Source organism: Berghia stephanieae, chromosome 8 (assembly GCF_034508935.2).
Source record: "Berghia stephanieae isolate SIO BIC M18660-M18661 chromosome 8, UCSD_Bste_1.3, whole genome shotgun sequence".
In the NCBI taxonomy this organism is placed as follows: domain Eukaryota; kingdom Metazoa; phylum Mollusca; class Gastropoda; order Nudibranchia; family Aeolidiidae; genus Berghia; species Berghia stephanieae.
Genome location: NC_088367.1, coordinates 22,478,245 through 22,501,324, shown reverse-complemented (window position 1 = coordinate 22,501,324; position 23,080 = coordinate 22,478,245). Strand labels below are relative to the sequence as shown.

General features: G+C 34.0%; 1 protein-coding gene and 1 long non-coding RNA gene across 5 annotated transcripts in view; one reads left to right on the top strand and one right to left on the bottom strand.

Annotated features, from left to right (window-relative positions):
• The window catches only part of LOC144978379 (soluble guanylate cyclase gcy-31-like), a 195,678-nt gene extending 187,346 nt beyond the window's left edge, over positions 1-8,332 (bottom strand). For all 4 annotated transcript variants that reach the window (XM_078924335.1, XM_078924334.1, XM_078924336.1 and 1 more), the window contains exons 1-3: positions 8,144-8,332; positions 3,345-3,429; positions 1,068-1,370 (exon numbers count right to left, since the gene is read on the bottom strand). The gene's annotated coding sequence lies outside the window, so the exon portion shown is untranslated. The remainder of the gene's footprint in view (positions 1-1,067; positions 1,371-3,344; positions 3,430-8,143) is intronic.
• LOC144978380 (uncharacterized) overlaps positions 1-23,080 on the top strand; it is a 397,383-nt gene that overhangs the window by 119,330 nt on the left and 254,973 nt on the right. The gene's annotated exons all lie outside the window — the stretch shown is intronic.

The window sequence follows — 23,080 nt, the reverse complement described above, 5'->3', positions numbered from 1 at the left end:
TCATTATTATTGTTATTACTACTACTACTACTACTACTACTACTACTACTACTACTACTACTACTACTACTACTACTACTACTACTACTACTACTATTATTATTATTATTATTATTAATATTAGTAGTAGTAGTAGTAGTATTGTCGTAGTAGTAGTAGTAGTAGTAGTAGTAGTAGTAGTAGTAGTAGTAGTAGTAGTAGTAGTAGTAGTAGTAGTAGTGGTAGTAGTATTTTAGTAGTAGTAGTAGTAGTAGTAGTAGTAGTAGTAGTAGTAGTAGTAGTAGTAGTAGTAGTAGTAGTAGTAATACTTTATTGCATCCCAAAAAGGAAATTTTTTGTAGAGACGTGTTATAATTTACACAATAAGATAAAAATACAATGGAAATAAGATGTATATATAAAAAAGGAACAGCTCCATAACCAGAGCTGCGCTTTATAATATGAATAACTGTAAAATAGTTAAAACTGTCACTTTAAATTGAAAATTGAAAAGATTGCAAAACAAATAAATTAATAATTTAATATTTACATTTTTTGAAAGTAAAAATGCGATTTAATTATATAAAATGATGATTGCTTGTTGTTATAAAGCCTAATACTGGACGGCAGAAAAGATTTTCGGTGTCTCTCTGTTTTCGTTGAAATAGAGAAAGGGCGGCCACTTCTTTCTGACATAATAACTGATGGTCTAAGTGGATGATACTGGTCATTTAATATTTTAGTTATTTTATTTATACAAAATTTCTCGTATAAAAGATCTACATCGTAGTAGTAGTAGTAGTAGTAGTAGTAGTAGTAGTAGTAGTAGTAGTAGTAGTAGTAGTAGTAGTAGTAGTAGTAGTAGTAGTAGTAGTAGTAGTAGTAGTAGTAGTAGTAGTAGTAGTAGTAGTAGTAGTAGTAGTAGTAGTATATATATATATAAAATGATAATGATGATAATAATAATAATAATAATAATAATAATAATAATAATAATAATAATAATAATAATAATAATAAACAAACAAACAACTACGCTCATGTACAATGTTATGTAAAATACACTAGAAGAAAAGAACCAAACTCACCTTTATTACTTGAGATCCATATTATTCCGCCGTGGATTTGTACTCAATAAATGGCGTCGTCCACAGATTAAATATCTAATTAATTAATAATATTAATAATAATACTAATAATATAATCCAACACGAATATCCATGGAAGTAGGAAAAATATTCAGCCAATCGGAAACGAACATATTATTCCCAATTTCTTGAGCGTCCTTGAACTCAAACGATTGAAAATCCTTTCCGGTTACACGGACAATATTTCAGATGATTCTGTACCAACGTCACTTATTAGTCGTCGTTTTTGGCATTGTTCCTTCACTTTAAAATGAATCAAAATTTTCAAAACTCTAAATTATGTGACCCTTCTTCGACTCAATGCGGTATCATGTTGGTATAAACTAGTTATTGGAAATTGATTTTTTTATTTTTTTTTACCGAAAATATGAAATTAGGGTTAATCTATAGGGAATGAGATTAGCGGAAGAGTAGCGTCCCTTGATTGGACCTTACAGAGAGAATGTCAATTTGGTTTTGAAGTGTCTCAAGCCGCTGTCACCGGAAGCGAGGACGAGAGACGCATGCGCACAACCAACATGACGTTCTCTCTCTAATAACTTTTCCGCCGGTGACGTCACAGACTCTCATTCCCTATATTCGCTTTAATAGTGGAGAGTAACTAACTACTACCAATTCTTGCTTTGGATAAACATGAAAAGTTCGTATTTCTTATTAATTCGGATTTAAATTAAATTTTCTAGGCCCGATTCAACCCGACATAATACAATTTTTAGACGACGGGTCACATAATATGTAACCCGTTGTCTTAGAACGGAATTACGTCGGTTTAAAAGGATTTGATTAATAGGATTGAATATTTAACAACGGGAGTCCCTTGATAGCTCTGTTGGTAGAGCACTCGCTTCACACGAAAAGCAAGGGACTGAGATCGATCCCGGGTGCAGTCGAGAATTTTTTCTGACCCCCCCCCCCCCCTATCTCCCCTTGTCCACCATGTATGTGGTTGGGTAACTAGATCTCTTAGATGTGGCGGTAAGTACTTTGCGATAGACTGGTGTCCTATCCAAAGGATAGCAATCAATTGCTATTTTTTGTCCAGTTCACGCTATATAAACCGGGGAAGGATTACTTTCTTTTTTAACCTTTTATTTAACATTGTTGTGATGGACAATATTCTGCGTCACACGAGAGTCTCTTTATTACGACAATGAGCCGATAACACTGTTTGAATGATCACACATTTACAAATAAGTAACCGTGGATATACGAGTAGAACACTAAATCACAGTCAAGGTATATTTGGCTATACATTCAATGATTGGGATCTTGATCCTCCCGACAGAATGCGTTATTAATAGTTGCTGGTTACATAAATTGTGCCATACAAACAGTGTGACGTATTTAGGAATTGTTGTCATTGTTTATCTATCTACGGATAAATCAATTATCATCATCTACATCATCATCCTCATCATCATCATCATCATCATCATCATCATCATCATCATCATCATCATCATCATCATCATCATCATTTTTATATCAGTATTATTATTATTATTATTATTATTATTATTATTATTATTATTATTATTATTATTATTATTATTATTATTATTATTATTATTATTATTATTACTATTACTATTATTATTATTATTATTATTATTATTATTATTATTAATTATTATTATTATTATTATTAATATTATCATTAACATTATCATTAATAATAATATTGTTATTATCATTATTATTATTATTATTATTATTATTATTATTATTATTATTATTATTATTATCATTATTATTATTATTATTATTATTATTATTATTATTATTATTATTATTATTATTATTATTATTATCGATAACTATTAATGATAATTATTAATTATTATATTTTGATAACTACCATCATAATTTTTGTCATTATCATTATTATCATTATTACATGTTATTACTATAATTATTATCATGATACTGTATTATTATTATCATCATCAGCATCTTCATCATTAACATAATTTTCGTCATCGTCGTCGTCGTCGTCGTTGTCGTCATCATCATTATCATCAGCATCATTCGTATTATCATCATTACCACAATAACAATTATTTCTGTTCCTTGATTTCTACTTCAAGTTACACCATTGACCAATGCTAATTACAAAAAGATTAAACAATCGACTTCAGATTAATGGTTACGTCATCCGCAACCATCCATTTTCACAACAAAAACAGAATAATCTTCTTTCATGAACTGGAAACTAACTGGATATATTTATTGTCTGACGTGTGAGTCCTGTGTCAAGAAGAAAGCCAACATTCAATAAACGTCATAGCAGATCTGATGTTATCTGAAAAAGAAAAACAGATTGGGAACACATTATAACATTATAATGTATGTACTAAAGGAACCGACATTCTCAGCAAGCGTCATTCGGACTGCGAAGCTTACTACTACTACTACTACTACTACTACTACTACTACTACTACTACTACTACTACTACTACTACTACTACTACTACTACTACTACTACTACTACTACTACTACTACTACTACTACTACTACTACTACTACTACTACTACTACTAGTAGTAGTACTATTACTACTACCACTACTACTACTGCTACTACTACTACTACTACTACTACTACTACTACTACTACTACTACTACTACTACTACTACTACTACTACTACTACTACTACTACTACTACTACTACTCCTACTACTACCACTACTACCACTACTACTACTACTACTACTACTACTACTACTACTACTACTACTACTACTACTACTACCACTACTACTACTACTACTATTATTACTACTACTACTACTACTACTACTACTACTACTATTACTACTACTACTACTACTACTACTACTACTACTACTACTACTACTACTAAAGGAACTCGAGTCTAATATGTATATATATATATATATATATATATATATATATATATATATATATATATATATGGGTGTGTCTGTGTGTGTGTGTGTGTGTGTGTGTGTGTGTGAGTGTGTGTGTATTTATTTTTAATATTGGCTCATGATAGAAGCTCATATACACTTTTAATATGATACAAATAAATACCAGTAAAGACTTATGAGTAAGCCTTGATGATTGAAAACATTGTTTATATAGATTCAAGATTCAAAGTTTATTTTAGGTAGTTTTTGCCAAAACAAAGCACAAATCAAAACAGTCATTATAGTCTCTTTGGGGTGGCTTAGGTCTTTTCTAAAAAAATTAATTACCTATTTTGGGAGGTTTTAATCACTCTACATCATCATTATAGGTTAATAAACGACAATTTGGGTGAAAAACACATATTATCTGTGTTGATACCTGTTTAGCGACATAGTTTGGGGGTCTGGCATGAAAAAATAGCAATCTTGCTGCAAACGTTCCACAAAAACTAATGAGGGAATGACCTCCATATTCTTCCTTCTTTTCCGGTTCAAAATTCCTTGGAAGTGAGTAATCAGTCCTCCGGACAATGAATAACAATGAATGGATCACATATAGTGTCATAAGGTGGCATAACTAATTTTTGTTTCTGGCTGCATACGTAGATACTAATGGTTACACGGTGTAAAAGAGCGAAGTTGAATAATCTTTAATACGAACAACATTAATTTAGGCTAGAAAATAAGATACAATTACTCTGAAACGGCTATGTTGGTCCTGGGCTCTGTGCATAGTTGAGTCCTTGGAAAAGACTCTTTACTCACATTCTCTCATCGTACTCAGGTGTAAAATGTTGCGGTTGGCTGGGGACCCATTGTAACGCGCTTTGAGCACGTTTAGTGGATATTGCGCTATATAAAAAGCTCATTTCTTTTTTGGAAACCAGAAGATCACTTGCACAAGGTATGTACCCAGTCCTCCGGATGACTGATTTCAAACTTCCAGTAGAATTGGAACCGGTATTTTGTGTTCCCCATTATGATAGAATTACGACATTAACGTTCTTTGAAGTTTAGGAAAGCAAATCCCATTATCCTCAAAGAGCTACTAATCTGTTAGAAACGGTGGACTGTAAAAAATAATAAACAAAAATAATATAACAAACTTAAGCTTTTATATAGCGCAATATCGACTAAACTTGCTCAAAGCGCTTTACAAAGGCTCCCTGACCAACAGCAACACGTAGCATATAGAAAGAGACATGACGCCTTTTAGACGATATTACAAATTACCAGATAGAGACAATGCTTTTAACGGCCAGGTACTCATTTTACACATGAGTACGGTGAGAGAATGTTAGTAAAGTGTCTTTTCCAAGGACTCAACTATGCGCCGAGCGAGGCTCGAACCCAGGACCGAAAACGAGTGGGATACCAGAAGACCACATTATAGCAGCTTCTAAAGAGAACAAAATACCAAAACACAGAACGTTTCGGGCCCTAAGCCCATTTTCTGCGAATAACAATAAATACAGTAAGAACATTAAATACTCGTCACTTAAAAGCCATAAAGACGGTATAGAAATATTTGGCACACCATTTCTGTAATGGGATCTTGGAATGTAAACACAACGATACGTTTGCTTAATTGGTTACTAAGTAGATTGGCTACGTGCGGAATAGATAGAAAAAATTTGACGTTACTCGGGTCTTTGTTATTGTTTTTTGCCATCCACGTTTATGAGTAATTCTCACTAAACTGTATTAACCAGACTCTTAACGTTCAAGGTTAAACATAGTTTTGTGTGTTGGTCCGTTATACTTCCAGATGGCAATGTTATGAGCTTCTTAGCCAAGCGCATACTATCAATAGAGCGGAATATTAAACTAAAACAAGGCATACGTGACCCACCTTCTCAAAGCGGTATTTTGTCGGGATGAATTTTAAAGGAACACCTAGTGGAAGGGAACATTACCAAGCCCCACGGACATTCGTCATTCGTCCTAATGTAAACAAATGATAATCAATGCTGAACAAAGCAAACTACACGGTTTTATCATCGATGGTTTGCGTTTGAGGTAAATACTCATTAGTCAACAAGCGTGATCAATTGTACAATCACAAAAGAACTATCTATAGCCGATGCTCCATTCTAAACCTCGTGCGCACGGAATATTGCAAAATCCTTCAAAGTTACGAAATGTGGTTACGTGACTTTTTTGCATGCGGGCTTGTATTTTAATCGAAGTTACCAATTTTGAATACCGATAGTGAGAGACCAAACAGTTTTCTCACAATGCCGAATATTCATTGATCTTTTCATCGTTTGCAGTAAAATATGACTCGAACTTGAAAATGTTTACAGTAATGGTGTGTTGATTTCTTTCCCGTTGGGACCATTTATCATAACAAAGTTGAATTCAGTGTCATAGCTTAGCAAATAATTTTGGGTTCTTTGAAATAGTTTCATAATAGATATCATCCAGTACTTCACAGCGTTGAAAACAGGCTTACGGAGTTTATAACTTATCGCTTCCCTGAAGTACAACGGCCATATAATATACTGGACGACACAAGCAGCCCGTTTAGGTGTTTATATATTTTTCGGACAAAGACATTGATGCCAAAAACCAGGGAGACCTTCCTAATTATTACGCTCGTCTCCGATTGGACAAGGAGAAATGCCTTTCACAAAGATATAACGCCCGACCAACTGTTGAAAAAGACAATCCATAAATGTCGGACAAGAAATGTCACGAAATCCCACTCGAGTACGCTACGTGTCCGCCATTCTTAAATTATGTTCGCTGGAAGGAGGGGAGAGAGAGAGAGAGAGAGAGAGAGAGAGAGAGAGAGAGAGAGAGAGAGAGAGAGAGGCGTTGAACGTGTTAATGTGAAATATTACTGAATCTAAACTTCTTTAACACCAGATTCCAAGTAAGTTTTGTACAGTTTAACCTTTCAAAGGAACTAAAGCTTTCAAATACAAGAGATGCATAATTAAGATGACATATGTAATTATTAATTTGATCTCTCCCCTCTGAGCTCCAGGTTGTGTGCCATATAGCTAGTTGCCGCATGCCATGCCATGAAAAAGAATTTAGCGCTTCGCTTCTCTGAAGAAATACTTTGAAATTTCCTCATTTTGACAAATGTGCATGTTTAATCCATATTTTTAATCGGTTTTTATGAATGTAGAAATCACAGCAGTAAGCTTTGCCTCTGGCTTTCAACTATTAAATTGTAACAACTGTTTATGTAAAGTGTGTACAAAGTGCACAATTTGCGGCTTCATTTTGAACCCAGGGTGGCAATGTTAATGAGTAGTGCACATCAATCTCGTGAAATGTAAACCTCTGGTCAAGCCTGTGGGCGACTCAGTGATCGTTATCACAACAGTTTTCACTATGTGTAATGTAGCTGGGTCTGTAAGGTCTGGCGGAAAATACTTAGCGATATACTCGCCTCCTTTCAAAAGGGGAGCAGACAATTAACCATTAGATTTTTGACCAATCAAAACATGGAATTTGTGACACACCTTCACACGTACTCGGACAAACATGGTTGTTTTTTTAGATATACAAATGAAATTGACCTCTCTCTCTCTCTCTCTCTCTCTCTCTCTCTCTCTCTCTCTCTCTCTCTCTCTCTCTCTCTCTCTCTCTCTCTCTCTCTCTCTCTGATAATTGTTATTGTTTTTATACCGCCAAATGGGTGACTAGTTATCATACAATTGTCTTGATCATAGTAGGTGCAAACTTTTAAGTTTACACGTACCTAGTTTTCTGTTTTAGTTTTATTAATCAAGCGGGAGAACAAGAGGTCTTTTACTTAGACACACATTATTGATAGTAAAACATGTGTAGTTTGATGTGTTTCCCAGTCACTACCATTGTCCGAGAGGCGTGGTTATCTAAGTGTCTATTGCTTACGTCTATTTCAAGCTATAGAAACCGGGATAAACTCCGGCTTCGTGGGCTTAATGACTCTCTAAAGGACTACTTTTGTCACCCAGACTTTATACCTTTCCAAAGAGATTGGTTTATTTATGTATTTATTTATTGTTGTTTCACATTTAAGAATCACAACACAGGTCGTTTTGAATAATATTATTATTACACAGTTTACCTTAAATCTTACCATAAATATGAATGAGAAATAAATTTTAACATGTGTACAAAATAATTATTATACTCCAGTAAGAATAAGTATGACTGAACAACAATTGAATGGTAATCCCAAAACTAAACCTACTAAACCGTGCCTCACAAAAACAAGGGGGAGGTAACACGGCTCATTCATCCATGCTAATGTGTCGCTACTGTTGTATCGTTGTCTGGGATTGCCTCCCGTCGCTATCCAGTCAAAGAACGAAATGAGGGGCTAAAAGAACGCAGACATTGCTATGGTAAAGTGAATGGAAACAGCCGAACCTCTCGCTTGTTTTCTTGGTTTTATGTAAGCTGCTGCTGTTGGCGCTGTGGTGTGGTGGAGGAGGCAGTAGGTAGGTGTAACCAGCTGTTGGTGATGGAGTATGATAAGAAGAAAGTGGTAGTATTAGGAGTAATAGTAGTAGTGGTAGTAGTAGTAGTAGTAGTAGTTGTTGTTGTAGAAGTAGTAGTAGTAGTAGTAGTAGTAGTAGTAGTAGTAGTAACAATAATAATAATAATAATAATAATAATAATAATAATAATAATAATAATAATAATAATAATAGCAGTAGTAGTAGTAGTAGTAGTAGTAGTAGTAGTAGTAGTAGTAGTAGTAGTAGTAGTAGTTGTAGTAGTAGTAGTAGTCGTCGTCGTAATCGTAGTAGTAATAATAATTATACAAATAACAAAAATGATAATAATAATAATAATAATAATAATAATAATAATAATAATAATAACAATAATAATAATAATAATAATAATAATAATAATAATAATAATAATAATAATAATAATAATATTATTATTATTATTATTATTATTATTATTATTATTATTATTATCATCATCATCATCATTTTTGTTTTTTGTATTATTATTATTATTATTATTATTATTATTATTATTATTATTATTATATTATTATCATTATTGTTATTATTATTATTATTATTATTATTATTATTATTATTATTATTATTATTATTATTATTATTATTATTATTATAATTGAAGTAGTAGTAGTAGTAATAGTAGTAGTAGTAGTAGTAGTAGTAGTAGTAGTAGTAGTAGTAGTAGTAGTAGTAGTAGTAGTAGTAGTAGTAGTAGAAGTTGTTGCAGTTGTTGTGGCTGCTGTTATCATTATAGTGGTAGCAGTGCTGGTGGAATTGGTCGAAGCAGAATTAACTGATAAATTGGAATCCCAAACTTTTATATTATTTTAATCAAATAAAGTCTTGTAATTGTGACATTCCCCCTCAAAACGGTAACAATATATCAGGTTGATGTTGAGGCTACATGTTAAAATAGGAAAGAGATGTCGTGACGTCACACTTTCTTCTCCTCCGGTTCAAAACGCCTTGGAAATGTGTAACCAGTCCTCCGGACAATGAATAAACGAATATTGTGTTACATTTTGATCATATGGTGACGTAACTATTTTAGTAGTAGAGTGTATGAGCATATTCTATAGATTACGGGGCGTAAAAGAGCGAGAATGGATGGATGAACTTTATTAACGACCATCATTTATTTAGACTAGAAAGAAAGATGTCATCACTCTGAAACCAGAAGATCAGTTGCACAAGGTATATTACATCCAGTCCTCCTGTGGATTGCATTCACACTTCCAAGGAGATTGGAACCAGTATATTTACCCCACAGTTTTTCTTACTATTAATTCTAGTCAGAAAATGAGACTCGGTTGAAGTTTGATGTTCCATTATTAAGAATAGCAATTCTTAAAGTGACGAATACCAAGATTTGACAGTTCTGATTACTTTAAAATCATTTTTAAAAAAGTTTGTGACTAATTGTCTTAAAACTGCATTATTTTGAGATGTATCAGACTCCCCGGGGACTCCCAATCGCTCAGTTGGTAGAGCACTTGCTTCACACGCAAAAGGTACCAATATCGATCCCGAGTGCAGGAGATTTTTTTTTTTCTGACCCCCCTGTCCACCCAGCAGGGAATGGGTAGCTGCGTCTGCTGGATCTGGTGGAAAGTACTTTGCGATAGAGTAGGGTCCTATTTAAAGGGTAGCAAGCAATTGCTATTCTCCTTGCCAGTCTCCTTACTATGAACACAAAAAGGGAGGGGGTCTGCTAAATATTTCTATTGTGTGCGATTAAAATCGTTATTGACTTTTCTTGCCCGGCCATAAGACATAACAATTAAGGCTGATATTTATTCTTTATTTTTCTATTGGAAATGGTAACTAGATAGTCATAGTCAACCCGCTGCATGTTTATGGGTGTTTCAAGACCAACTAGTGTTGTTATTGTTGTTAGGGACGCCATTATCTTTCTTAACAGTAGAGTACAAAGGGACTTCACTCTAAAGTTATTCTTCACTCTTCAAATAGAAAAAAAAACTCTTAGTTGTCAATCATAGTATAACATAATTGATCATATTGAATTTTCGTAACGTCATTTAAAATATAGATAAGCCCGCATGCAAAAAATCACGGCACCACATTTCATAACTTTGGAAGAATTTGCAATATTCTGTGAGCACAGGCCTTGGAACGGACTATCTATAGATAGTATGCGCTTGACTAAGAAGCTCATAACATTGCCATCCGGAAGTATAACTGGCCAACACACAAAACTGTGTGTAATTTAACCATGATCGTTTATAGTCTGGTTATTACAGTTTAGTGAGAATTACTCATAAACGCGGATGGCAAAAAAACAATAACAAAGACCTGAGTGACGTCATCTTCGAACTATCTATAGATAGAATGCGCTTGGCCAAGGAGTTCACAACATTGCCACCCGGAAGTATAACGGACCAATACACAAACTCTGTGTAACCATGAACTTTTATAGTCTGGTTAATACAGTTTAGTCAGAATTACTCATAAACGCGGATGGCAAAAAAAAAACAATAACAAAGACCTGAGTGACGTCATCTTCGAATTATCTATACTATTTCTTATCATTTTTATTAATTCTATGTTGTTTTTTATTTGGAGTCGGATTCAGTCAGCAGGCATAATACCGTTTTGACACAATGAGTAACAAATCTAGTCAACTTGATTCTATTTTCTCCAACTACCTTCAGACATAATATTACCAGATTGACGGTGAATGTCCGCCGCCTTCGAAAATGTAAGGCCTGATCCTGACCAAAAAATAAGTCACAAAAGAAAACGAACACCGAACGAAAGTGAAAAAAATTGAATTGAGTTGGTGTTAGAAATGCTCAAGGAAACAAATGATTCTCTTGATAGTTCGGCGAATTGACGTCACTCAGGTCTTTGTTATTGTTTGTTGCCATCCGCGTTTATGAGTAATTTTCACTAAACTGTATTAACCAGACTATAAACGTTTGTGGGGGTTGGTCCCTTATACTTCCGGATGTCAATGTTGTGAGCTGCTTAGACAAGCGCATACTATGTATTGGTTGAGCTATTGATTACAAGTCACAGTTAATTAATCTCCACCTCCGATAGGTCCCATGTTGTTTGGAGACGACAGCAAGGTAAACACAGCGTGATTTCAATTATCTATTTATAGTGGGTGACAACTGTCTACTGTATAGTATTACTATTATTATACTACTATTGCTGTTGTCCTCAATGGTGCGAAACGATAAACGTCTCATGTTTCATATCCAACAATTAATTTGGCGCCCAATTGTGCAGTTAGTCTAATGAAATGATAAGGTTACAAAAAGAAAAAAAAAAAAAGAAAAACGAACAAAGACAAATATTAAACACACACACGCGCACAAACACACACAAAGAAACAAAACAAAACCAATCGGTAATCATATTACAAGGGGGGGAAAAAAAGAACTTTAAAATGCCGTGTTTTCCACAAAACGTTCTAAAAGTGTTTTATTTGTGGTAAGGAGCATTTATGACGACTTTTTTTTATAGAGACAACCCGGTTAAGCGTCAGGTGAGTCTGGTGAGCGATTTCCAAATTGGGACAAATGCTTTGAAATGATCTCTCATCATAACACTTTAATCTGATTGCTGTATCTCCAACGAACTTAAAGTGAAAAAGTAGCTTTTTGGAGCCATAAGGAATAAAGAGCTAGTGTTTATCCCAATGTCTAAATCTTTATACGGACAATAATAATTACTTGCTACCCGTAGATAGGATCTTAGTCTATTGCAAAGTACATTCCGCCACATCTAATAGACAGAACTACGAAATTACTATTGGGTTGAAAGCAAAGGGTGGGAGGTTAGAAAAAACATTGAAATTAATTTCAACTCGGGATTGATGCCGGTCCCTTTGCGTGTGGAGCAAATTTTAATGAGAGATGCACCAATAATATTTTGACATTCAATTTTTTAAGATTTTGCATAAAGTCGGACCCCATTAAAAGGTCCAAAATAATTGTTGAAAGTCACAATTGGTCTGTACAGCCTATGTTAAAATTTTGCCAACAACCACAGAATTACTGGCTAATATAAAAACTATAAAACTATATTTAAATGATTTCTATGATTAACTTGCAAACTATTCTACAATTAATTAAGGGATTCTATCTATCACCCGTTGACTCAAATCATTATTTATAAAATGTGCTGTATGCACAATGATCGGTACGTTGATGTTGAGAATCGCCACTTTTGCCAGATTCATTTGCGCGCACCTACATACTTTATTACCGGATCGATTTTGATCGTTGATGACCCGAAAGATTCGTTTCGATCTATATTTATACGCTTCAATAGTCGTAACGTCACTTCCCTCGTAATGACGCATGGTAACAGTAACTGGCTCTAAACTATCAGAACAACGGACGACCTTATGAAATATTTCTTGGACGAGCATAAAAGCGTATCCAGAGGAAAAAAGACATTATAAATCTGATCATGTTTTGACTTTTACAAACTCTGATCACAAGACATATGAAAAGTTCTAGCCAGCATGAAGAATAAAAAGTACCGATTTTCTTTGTTTAGAACCATGATGGCCGCCGTTGCTGGGCGACGTGACATCAGACTATTGAATCCAATTTCCAGAATATAGTAGTATAATAGCTAAAATAGATGAGTACCCGTTGGTAATGTGGGTTCACCACGAGTATCACAAATAAACAATATTATGAGCGCAAGGATTTTTACCTACTTAACACAGTCTGACCGTAGCCTTCGTTAACTTATAGCCTGACCAACAAAATGACGTCAAACTGCCAGTCTTTGGCCACAAAAGAAAACAAATCGTGAGTTGTATTCCATAGTTCAACCAATGGGACCACTTGTTTCTTTGAGCACTACTAACAACTAACTAGGTGGTGCAAAAACCTAGAAAATGACGTCAAACTATACGTCTTAGTGGGTTCTTGTGTCGGGCTTTAAGTTAACAATGGCTACGCTTAGATACGCATCATTTGCTATTAAATGACCTTTGCCCTCTCCCGGAGTTTTCCGTCTTTGAATTTCAGACTCCGCGTGCACTAACGTTGACTGACGCATGCAAGGTTTTTAACATGCTGAAAAATTAATGACAAAAATACACCTCAGTTCAAATAGCGGTCATTTTCATCGGGGTATCAAGTTTTATATCTAACGCTATGCTACGATGGGACATCAATATACGCCATTGAAGCTGTAGAATTGGCAAATGTGACCACTCGCCTCAAATAAAGAACAGTGTGAAATTAAATATAAGCTTCAATTTGATATACGAAAACAGATCAAATGGGCGTTTTGGGTTTCCCCTTTATCAACAAAACAGGATGAATGAAATACTACGGACGAATGAGATAATGTGGTGGTGGCGTTGTTAAGACGAATCAGATCCCCTCGCCTCAAAACGGTATTATGTCGGGATGATTTAGGTGCTGATAATGGAATTCATAGTCAGAAATATCAGACTTGGGTTGAGTTTGTTTGCTTTATTGAGGAGACGGAATATATCAATTTAGAGTGCTAAATATCAATAAATCATATCTTTGACCAGTTTAATTTTTATTTAAATTTAAAATATCTGGTTTATGTCCAGACTATACCGTTATATATATATATATATTATATATATATATATATATATATATATATATATATGTACGTGTGTGTCCGTGTATAATATATGTTTATATAAATATAGTAGTAGTAGTAGTAGTAGTAGTAGTAGTAGTAGTAGTAGTAGTAGTAGTAGTAGTAGTAGTAGTAGCAGTAGTGGTAGCAGTAGTAGTAGTAGTAGTAGTAGTAGTAGTAGTAGTAGTAGTAGTAGTAGTAGTAGTAGTAGAAGTAGTAGCAGTAGCAGTAGCAGTAGCAGCAGCAGCAGCAGCAGTAGTAGTAGTAGTAGTAATAGTAGTAGTAGTAGTAGTAGTAGTAGTAGTAGTAGTAGTAGTAGTAGTAGTAGTAGTAGTAGTAGTAGTAGTAGTAGTAGTAGTAGCAGTAGTAGTAGTAGTAGTAGTAGTAGTAGTAGTAGTAGTAGTAGTAGTAGTAGTAGTAGTAGTAGCAGTGGCAGTAACAGCAGCAGCTGTAGTAGTAGCAGTTCCATAGAAGCTGTTGGAACAGTTTCTACTGGGGTTGCAGTTATAATTTTTCTTGTTGATTTTATTTATAAATTACATAAAAAGGCCAGCCATTTAAAAAGCCATTTAATGATGATAATGAGTGTATCAAATTCTATTTACCTGACAACAACAAATCCCTGCTCTGTCCCAACTGTGAAAAGACCAGCCATAATTAGCAATTTAACACAATAATGACTCCTTGAAGCACGGCGATAGTTTAGATTATCCCCCTTGCATATACCCCAGCAGCTATTGTATAAAATTACACACTTTATACCAGTTAACTGCACAAACTCTGGAAAAACATGTATTTAAGAATTTGCTCAGAAAACTCGTCCTTCAAATATCGATCGATTTAATTGACACTCATTTTGACCAAAAAAAAAACTCTCAAACCTGGGACTTAAGATAAGACTACGCGTAGTCCCAAGTTTAACAGTTTTGCCAAGATGAGGGTCATTTAAATCGATCAATATAATTTGATGGACGAGTTTTCTGACCAAATCTTAAAATACATATTTTTCCAGATTACGGTAGTTAATTGGTTAAAGAACGATATCATTTAGATAATGAAATTGCATTGATACGTAGGAAGAGGCAAAATATTATGATATGCCCCATTGATTCGCTTGTCTTCCATTTTTGTCCAACTCGCATTTTTTTAAAACTGTGTATAAAAACGTGAGACTAGATATGCCAAAGGTTCGTTTATGTGATGTTCGCCACAAAGATACTTCATATTCCAATAATACGTTACTAGTAGTCCTTCGAAGTCATTAACCCCATGGACTCGGAGTTTATCCCGGTATCTATAGCGTGAAACGGACAATAGCAATTGCTTGCTAGCCTTTGGATAGGACGCTAGTCTATCCCAAAGTACTGTCCGCCAGAAAAACGAAGTAAATAAAACCATTCATCAATTTTTATGAGTTACAGATTGGAAAATACCCCCCCCCCCCCCAAGCATTAGCATTATAGTAGATATAGCTATTTCAAGTGTCGAAAATGTACGGACAAGGTTGTTACTTGGTCTCCACACTAATGTGAACCTTAGAGAAAGTATTTCTGTTATTCCATTGGAGCAAGGTTGCCCAATTTTGGTATATCTTATATTATTTAACTGATAGAAACTGTTGAAAACGATATTTCCCCTTATTATTTTTTTTCAAAATAAATTAGGATTAGAGTAACGAGTATGTTAATGCAACAAACGTCACAAAAGCGACCTTTTGCACAGCCCCATATTCAACCCATATATTTCCATGTTCAACGCGTTTCTCAATGGTTTATTCATCCCACGACCAATCGACGAGTAACATAAATCCCTTTTAATGCGGTACAATTTGTCGATTTTGAAACGTCCTTTTTATGTAATCTCCTATGTCGTTAGCGGAAAATGAGCGAGTGGTGTAATAGTATGTTTAGAGTGCCTTTCTCAGGGACAAAAAGTTATGGTTAGAATTCTTGCAATTATAGTCACCAATCCAGTGCATGTCCACGTTAAACATTGCTTCACTCTGTGACAAGTTGGAACATTGTTACGTGTAGTCAAGGACGCCACAAATAGGTAAGAATAAAGATGAAGAACAATAACGTGATTCGGTTTCTTTGTAAGAAATCTCACTTCTTTACATAACTTGTCAGAGATATTATACTGAAGAGAGAGAGAGAGAGAGAGAGAGAGAGAGAGAGAGAGAGAGAGAGGGAGGGAGAGAGAGTGGGGGGGGGAGAGATAGAGATTTACTGAAAATGAAGTAATAGTAACAAAGAGGAAGAGATAGAAAGAAAGAAAGAAAGAGACAGAGAGATAGGTAGATAGATAGATAGATAGATAGATAGATAGATAGATAGATAGATAGATAGATAGATAGATAGATAGATAGATAGATAGATAGATAGATAGATAGATAGATAGATAGATAGATAGATAGATAGATAGATAGATAGATAGATAGATAGATAGATAGATAGATAGATAGATAGATAGATGGATAGACAAATACATTTAACTAAATAGATTTGAGCGAGAGAGGAGAGAGAGAGAGAGAGAGAGAGAGAGAGACAGAGAGAGAGAGAGAGAGAGAGAGAGAGAGAGAGAGAGGGGGGAGAAGACAAATGCATAATAGACTGGTAGATAAATTGATTTCAACAATGTATAAAAAAAGAAAATACACCTCTTTAGTCAGAATTCGATACGTAGATAGGTTTTAATCGCTGTATCAAATTTCGTCTACCCGACAACTACAAATAATCACCCTCTCCAAGCCGCTAAAATAACTGTCAGACATACAATGAGACCTGGCACTAGCGTGGCTTCTACAATGGTGCTCTGAGGTTAGGTAAACTACTCACAACATCCGTCGGCCAAATTAAACACACCAACTCACAAAATTGTGTGTGCAATGTTTTACCTTTAACGTTTATTGTCTGATTGATAGAGATAGTATGCGCTTTGGCTAAGAAGATCACAACATTGCCATCCGGAAGTATAGCGGACGAACGGACAAAACTACGAGTAACCATAACTTTTATAGTGTGGATTATACAGTTAAGTGAGAATTATTCATAAACGTGAATGGAAAAAAAACCCGAGTGACGTCAACTTCATTCTATCTATAGATAGAATGAAGTTAACGTCACTCAGGTCTTTGTTCGGCCTCTCTTTTGGGATGTATGGCTCTGTTTGTAGTTATTGTTTACCACGAAGAATGTTATTCCACTCCAAGTTCTATGTCTGTGCCAATAAACAATAAAAATATTTTCAGCACCAAGTTCATTCCGACAAGAACTTGAGCTTTTATACAGCGCATTATCCACGAATCGTGTTCAAGGCGCTTTACAAGGGTTCCCTATCGGAACCACCATTTTACAAAAATGAAACTTAAAGTAAAATAGACTTACATGATGCGTAACGTATATACAATATAATAATTAAGTTCTAATTATGTTTGGATTTTTATCGTTCCTTTTGTGATTTGTTAAGACAAATGAAAAAAATTGTTACTTAATTAATTGATTAATTAAATAAAAAATAAAAATAAAATAAATAAATAAATAAATAAGAATAAATGAGAATGATTAATTTGATATTCTTTCCATTTATTTTCAGTAAGTTATTCTTTTATTTTATATAACTTTGTATTGACACAACAGCTAATTTCATTATTTGAACAACATTAATTTGATATTCTTGTATTATTTATTTAATGGCATATTGAAATGCCATTGTTCAAAAGGAATTATTCTCCAGTGGGTATGATATAATTGGCAAACGCACTGACTGGCAAATGCATAAATAATATAACATTACAAAACAAAACATGTCTAGGTATGTAGAAAATAATACAGACATCATTCTAAGAACTTTGGCCAGAAAACGTGTCCTTCAAATATCGATCGATTTAAATTTATAGTCCTTATCTTGCCGAAATCACCCATTATTACCAAGTATTTTGTAATTTCTTTAAAATCTGAGGTTTTAAGAGTGTTCTAGATTTTTTTGATTTTTTTGTTTATTTTTTTTTTAACGATAAGTACTAAGTTACTAATGTGCATCTTGTGTGAGAATGTCTATGTCAATATTGTATTGTTATAAATGTGTAACCAAATGACAAATTGCCACTTTTTTGGGGACAATAAAGATATATTATTTTTATTATTATTATTATTATTATTATTATTATTATTATTATTATTATTATTATTATTATTATTATTATTATTATTATTATTATTATTATTATTATTATTAATATTGTTATTATTCTAATTATTATTATTATTATTATTATTATTATTATTATTATTATTATTATTATTATTATTATTATTATAATATTATTATTATTATTATTATTATTATTATTATTATTACTCGAACGAAATTTGATCGACAAGTTCTCTGGCCAAAAATGTTTTTAATGTGTTTTTTTTTTTCCAGAATATGGTAGCATTGTTCTCTTCTCAACTCAGACAGGTCTTTTCACAGTTTGGAGAACATTATATACGTAAGTGCTTTTGTCTTTTGGTTGTCAGGTAAATGACATTTGATACGCCAAAAAAAATGTAAAAACAAAATTTAACAAAACACACACCAAAGAAAAGGAAAAAAAAAACAAAAGAAAAACTGTCTTTGAACTAAGGTGGCATTTTTCTCTGTGAAATAAAGAATTATAAATTATAAAGCAGAAATAAAATATACATAAATTCAGTGTACAGCTATGCGGAAATGGTAATGAACAATAATTAATCATATAATAATTTCACCAAAAAAGAAACAAAGAGAACACCACAAAATATGTGGTTTGTTCTTTTACGATTTTACCTTCTTTTTAAAGGGTTTTCTATCAAAATTGTAATATGTCGGGACAAATCTACCTACCCACCTCCTCCCAACCAAAACAAAAACAAAACAAAAAAAATGATTTAGAAACAAAACCTTTGAGGGGTTATTTTTCTCATTGCAATGCGGCTATGTGGTCTAGTGGTATGACACTCGCTTTCGGATCGGAAAGTCCTGGGATCGAGCCTCGCGCTCGGCGCATAGTTGAGTCCTTGGAAAAGGCTCTTTACTCACATTCTCTCACCGTACTCAGGTGTAAAATGAGTCACTGTCCGTTAACAGCGTTGTCTTTGTCCGAAAAATTGTAATATCGCATAACAGGCGGCATGTCCCGTCCTTCATGTTAAATGTTGCTGTTGACCAGGGACCCCTTGCAAAACGCTTTAAGCACATTTAGTGGATATTGCGCTATATAAAGCTCATATTATTTTTTAATGCAATTGATAGAGCAGAGAAGTCCATGCCTTGAAGTAGGTACAAGATGAATGCTATTGTTTTTCTCTTTTTAAATGCTTATGTATGCACCACCAATTTTAACTATTTATTTGTATCTACGATGTTGTGCACTTAAAATATATATATAGAACGAAGATGACGTCACTCAGGTCTTAGTTATTGGTTTTTGCCATCCTCGTTTATGAGTACTTCTCACTAAACTGTATTAACCAGACTATAAACGTTCAAGGTTACACAGAGTTTTGTGTGTTGGTCCGTTATACTTCCGGATGGCAATGTTGTGTTCTTAGCCAAGCGCATACTATCTATATGCGTCAATTTTATCTTTTCTTTTGTCTGAATCAACTGTTATACATTATATCTGAAAAAACAAACAAACAAAAATTCACACACACACACACATGCACACACACAATAACAAAACAAAAACAAAGTAAGGTATTTAAGGGTCACTGGACCTATTTAACCCTTAATGATTTTGATTATGATTATTCTGATTAAATAATAAAAAGGCAATAACCCCAAGTTTTATAGTTTTTGGCGGTAAATTCAATTTCCAGTATTTAGATCATCCCGACATAATACCGTTTTGATACAGTTGGTCACATTTTTGTTTCAAAGTTAATTCTATTTTGATGCCTTTCTTCCTTTTATTTCTAAACAATTTTTTTTCTTGCAACACTGTTGGGTTTTTTTTTAATTTATGTGGTTTTGTTTTTGTTTTTGTTTTTTTAAGGCGGATATTCTAAACTATTTTTAAAAAGATAAGCAAGCCTATCTAAAACTTCATTGTTCTCATTAATTTTCAAATTGATCTTTTCCTCTTATTCAATCTCCTTTTTCCTTTAAAAAAATCGGTTGATATATATCTTTTTAATCTTTCTTTTTTATAAAGTTGTTATTCATTGTTAATATCTTGAATACCCACTTTCCTTCAATTCCTTTCCAGACAAAAGCTTCTGATATTTTTTTTTACTGGAATGTAATTCTAATAGAACCCACCCACACGAAGACATCAATCAATTGCCAGGTATGTTGCAGACATTATGAGCCATTTATGTCTCTCAAATCCAATCTGTCATCAGACCTCTTCAAAAACTCAACTCAAAAGCCTCACATCGCCCATCGGACATGTTAATATATATATATAGTTCGAAGATGACGTCACTCGGGTCTTTGTTATTGTTTTTTTTTTTGCCATCCGCGTTTATGAGAAATGCTCACTGAACTGTATTAACCCGAATATAAACGTTCATGGATACACACAGTTTTGTGTGTTGGTCCGTTATACTTCCGGATGGCAATGTTATGAGTTTTTAGCCAAGCGCATACTATATATATATATATATATATATATATATATATATATATATTAGTATGCGCTTGGTGAAGATACTCAAAACATCGCCATCCGGAAGTATAACGGTCCAACACACAAACTAGGTGTAACCTAAACGTTTATATTCTGGTTAATACAGTTTAGTGATAATTACACATAAACACGGATGGCAAATAACCACAACAAAGGCCGGAGTGACGTCAACTTCGATCTATCTATATATCGATATTGATGCTAAGCGTTTAGGTAAAATACTCACATGATCCACAAGCCGTCTGTAATATACCTATAATGACACTTACGTATAATCTTAAACGTTTATTATCGATTGATATAATTCAGTGAGGACATATCATCAAAATCACTGTCAAAAAAAAATATAACAAAGATCTGAGTGACGTCAAATATATTTGTTCCTTGCATCCCATATCACGTGACAGTCTCTTTAAGACATCAATCAATTGCCAGGTATGTAGCAGACATTTATGAGCTAAATATGTCTCTCCAATCCAATCTGTCATCAGACCTCTTCAAAAAAAAAAACTCGCATCGCCCACCAAACACGTTAATAAATATCGATAATGATGCTATGCGTTTAGGTAAAATACTCATAATATCCGCCAGTTGGATAAAAGATACCAACACACAAAACGTATGCGTAATCTTAAACGTTTATAGATAGAATGAGTTTAGTGAAACCTTATCACCAAAATGGCTGTCTAAAATCAATAACACCGATCTGAGTGAAGTCAATTTCGTTCCTTCTACAAATCCAATCTGCTATTAGATCTCTTCCTAGTCTAGTCAATTTTTGTTAATAAAACTTATGAGTTGTTCAGGGAATTCAGAGTATTAGTATCTTTTTACATTGAGCTTTTATTGAGCGCAATATCCACAAAACGTGCTCAAAGAGCTTTACACCGGGTCCCTGGTCAACAGCAACACTTAACATTTAGGACGGGACATGATGCCAGTGGCGATATTACAAATTTTTTTTGGACAGACAACTTTGTTAACGGCCAGGTACATATTTTATACCTGAGTACGGTGAGAGAATGTGAGTAAAGAGCCTTTTCCAAGGACTCAACTATGCGCCGAGCGAGGCTCGAGCCCAGGACCTTCCGATCCGAAAGCGAGTGTCATACCACAAGACCCCATAGCCGCACACTTGAATTTGACCACATGAGGTGAAGTCAAAATTTGCCACAAGGAACTCTGGTCATCTGACAGCATCCTGTCATGAGCAGATGTAACGTGTAAGTTTATTATGTTACAAGATAGCATCGGTTTTGCAGTTGCAGAGTGGTAACTTGTAATTTTAAAGATAAATTTCATTTTTGAAATAGACTTGTATTATTCATAATAATAATCATCATCATGAAGGGTTACATAGGTCAAAAGACCTTTAAGTACCCTGTCATATATAAATATTATATATATGCCTTTTCCGCCACGACATCATAAGATATCGTCGCCTAGGTATTCTACGAAGGAATATAGATAACTCATCAAACAAGATGTCTGATGTCAACAGGAATCATCCATGGTGTCCAAGTGAGCAAATTGGGGGTTAATAATCTTGCTCAAGGAAAAAAACGAAAGTGCCTGAAGCGGGGCTATAGAGTACGGCAGATGTGGTGAAATTTAATATTGAAAAGTTTTCACCTCGTGTAAGTGTAACTGGAAAAAAACAAACTAAAAATTGTTTACAAACAATTTGAATGAAAACATCAGGTTACCCTATATTGCCATTAGTTAATACAAACCTAATTATATACGTTGCTCGCTAATTGAATATGGCAATAATAAATGTCTGGGTTTGGGATGCGGCGTGGTGGTCTTTATGGACTTGTAGGTCCCTGGTTTGAGTCACTCTATTTGCGGCGGCAAAGTTGAGTCCTTGGAAAAGGCATTTCTGTTTTGTATTTTTGTTTTTTGTTTCTTGTTTGTTTGTTTGTTTGTTTTTTGCCTCCACTCTTCACTGCACTTAGATGTAAAATGAGGACCTAGCCGGTAACAACGTTGTCTCTGTCGAAAACAAAATTATGATAAGCGCAATACAGGTGTCATAATATCTCGATCTATAATATATTAGATATTGCTGTTGATTGGGAATACCTTGTATAGCGTTGTAAGCACAATAAGTGGGTGTTGCGCTATGCTAAAGCTTACGTGTTTTTAGGAGGAAAAAAAAGGGGGCGGGGGGGGGGGGAGTTGAATACATGAATTATGCATAGACAATCAAATATCCACGCAGCATAATATTCACACAGGATAATCGACACTCTGCTTATAGCAA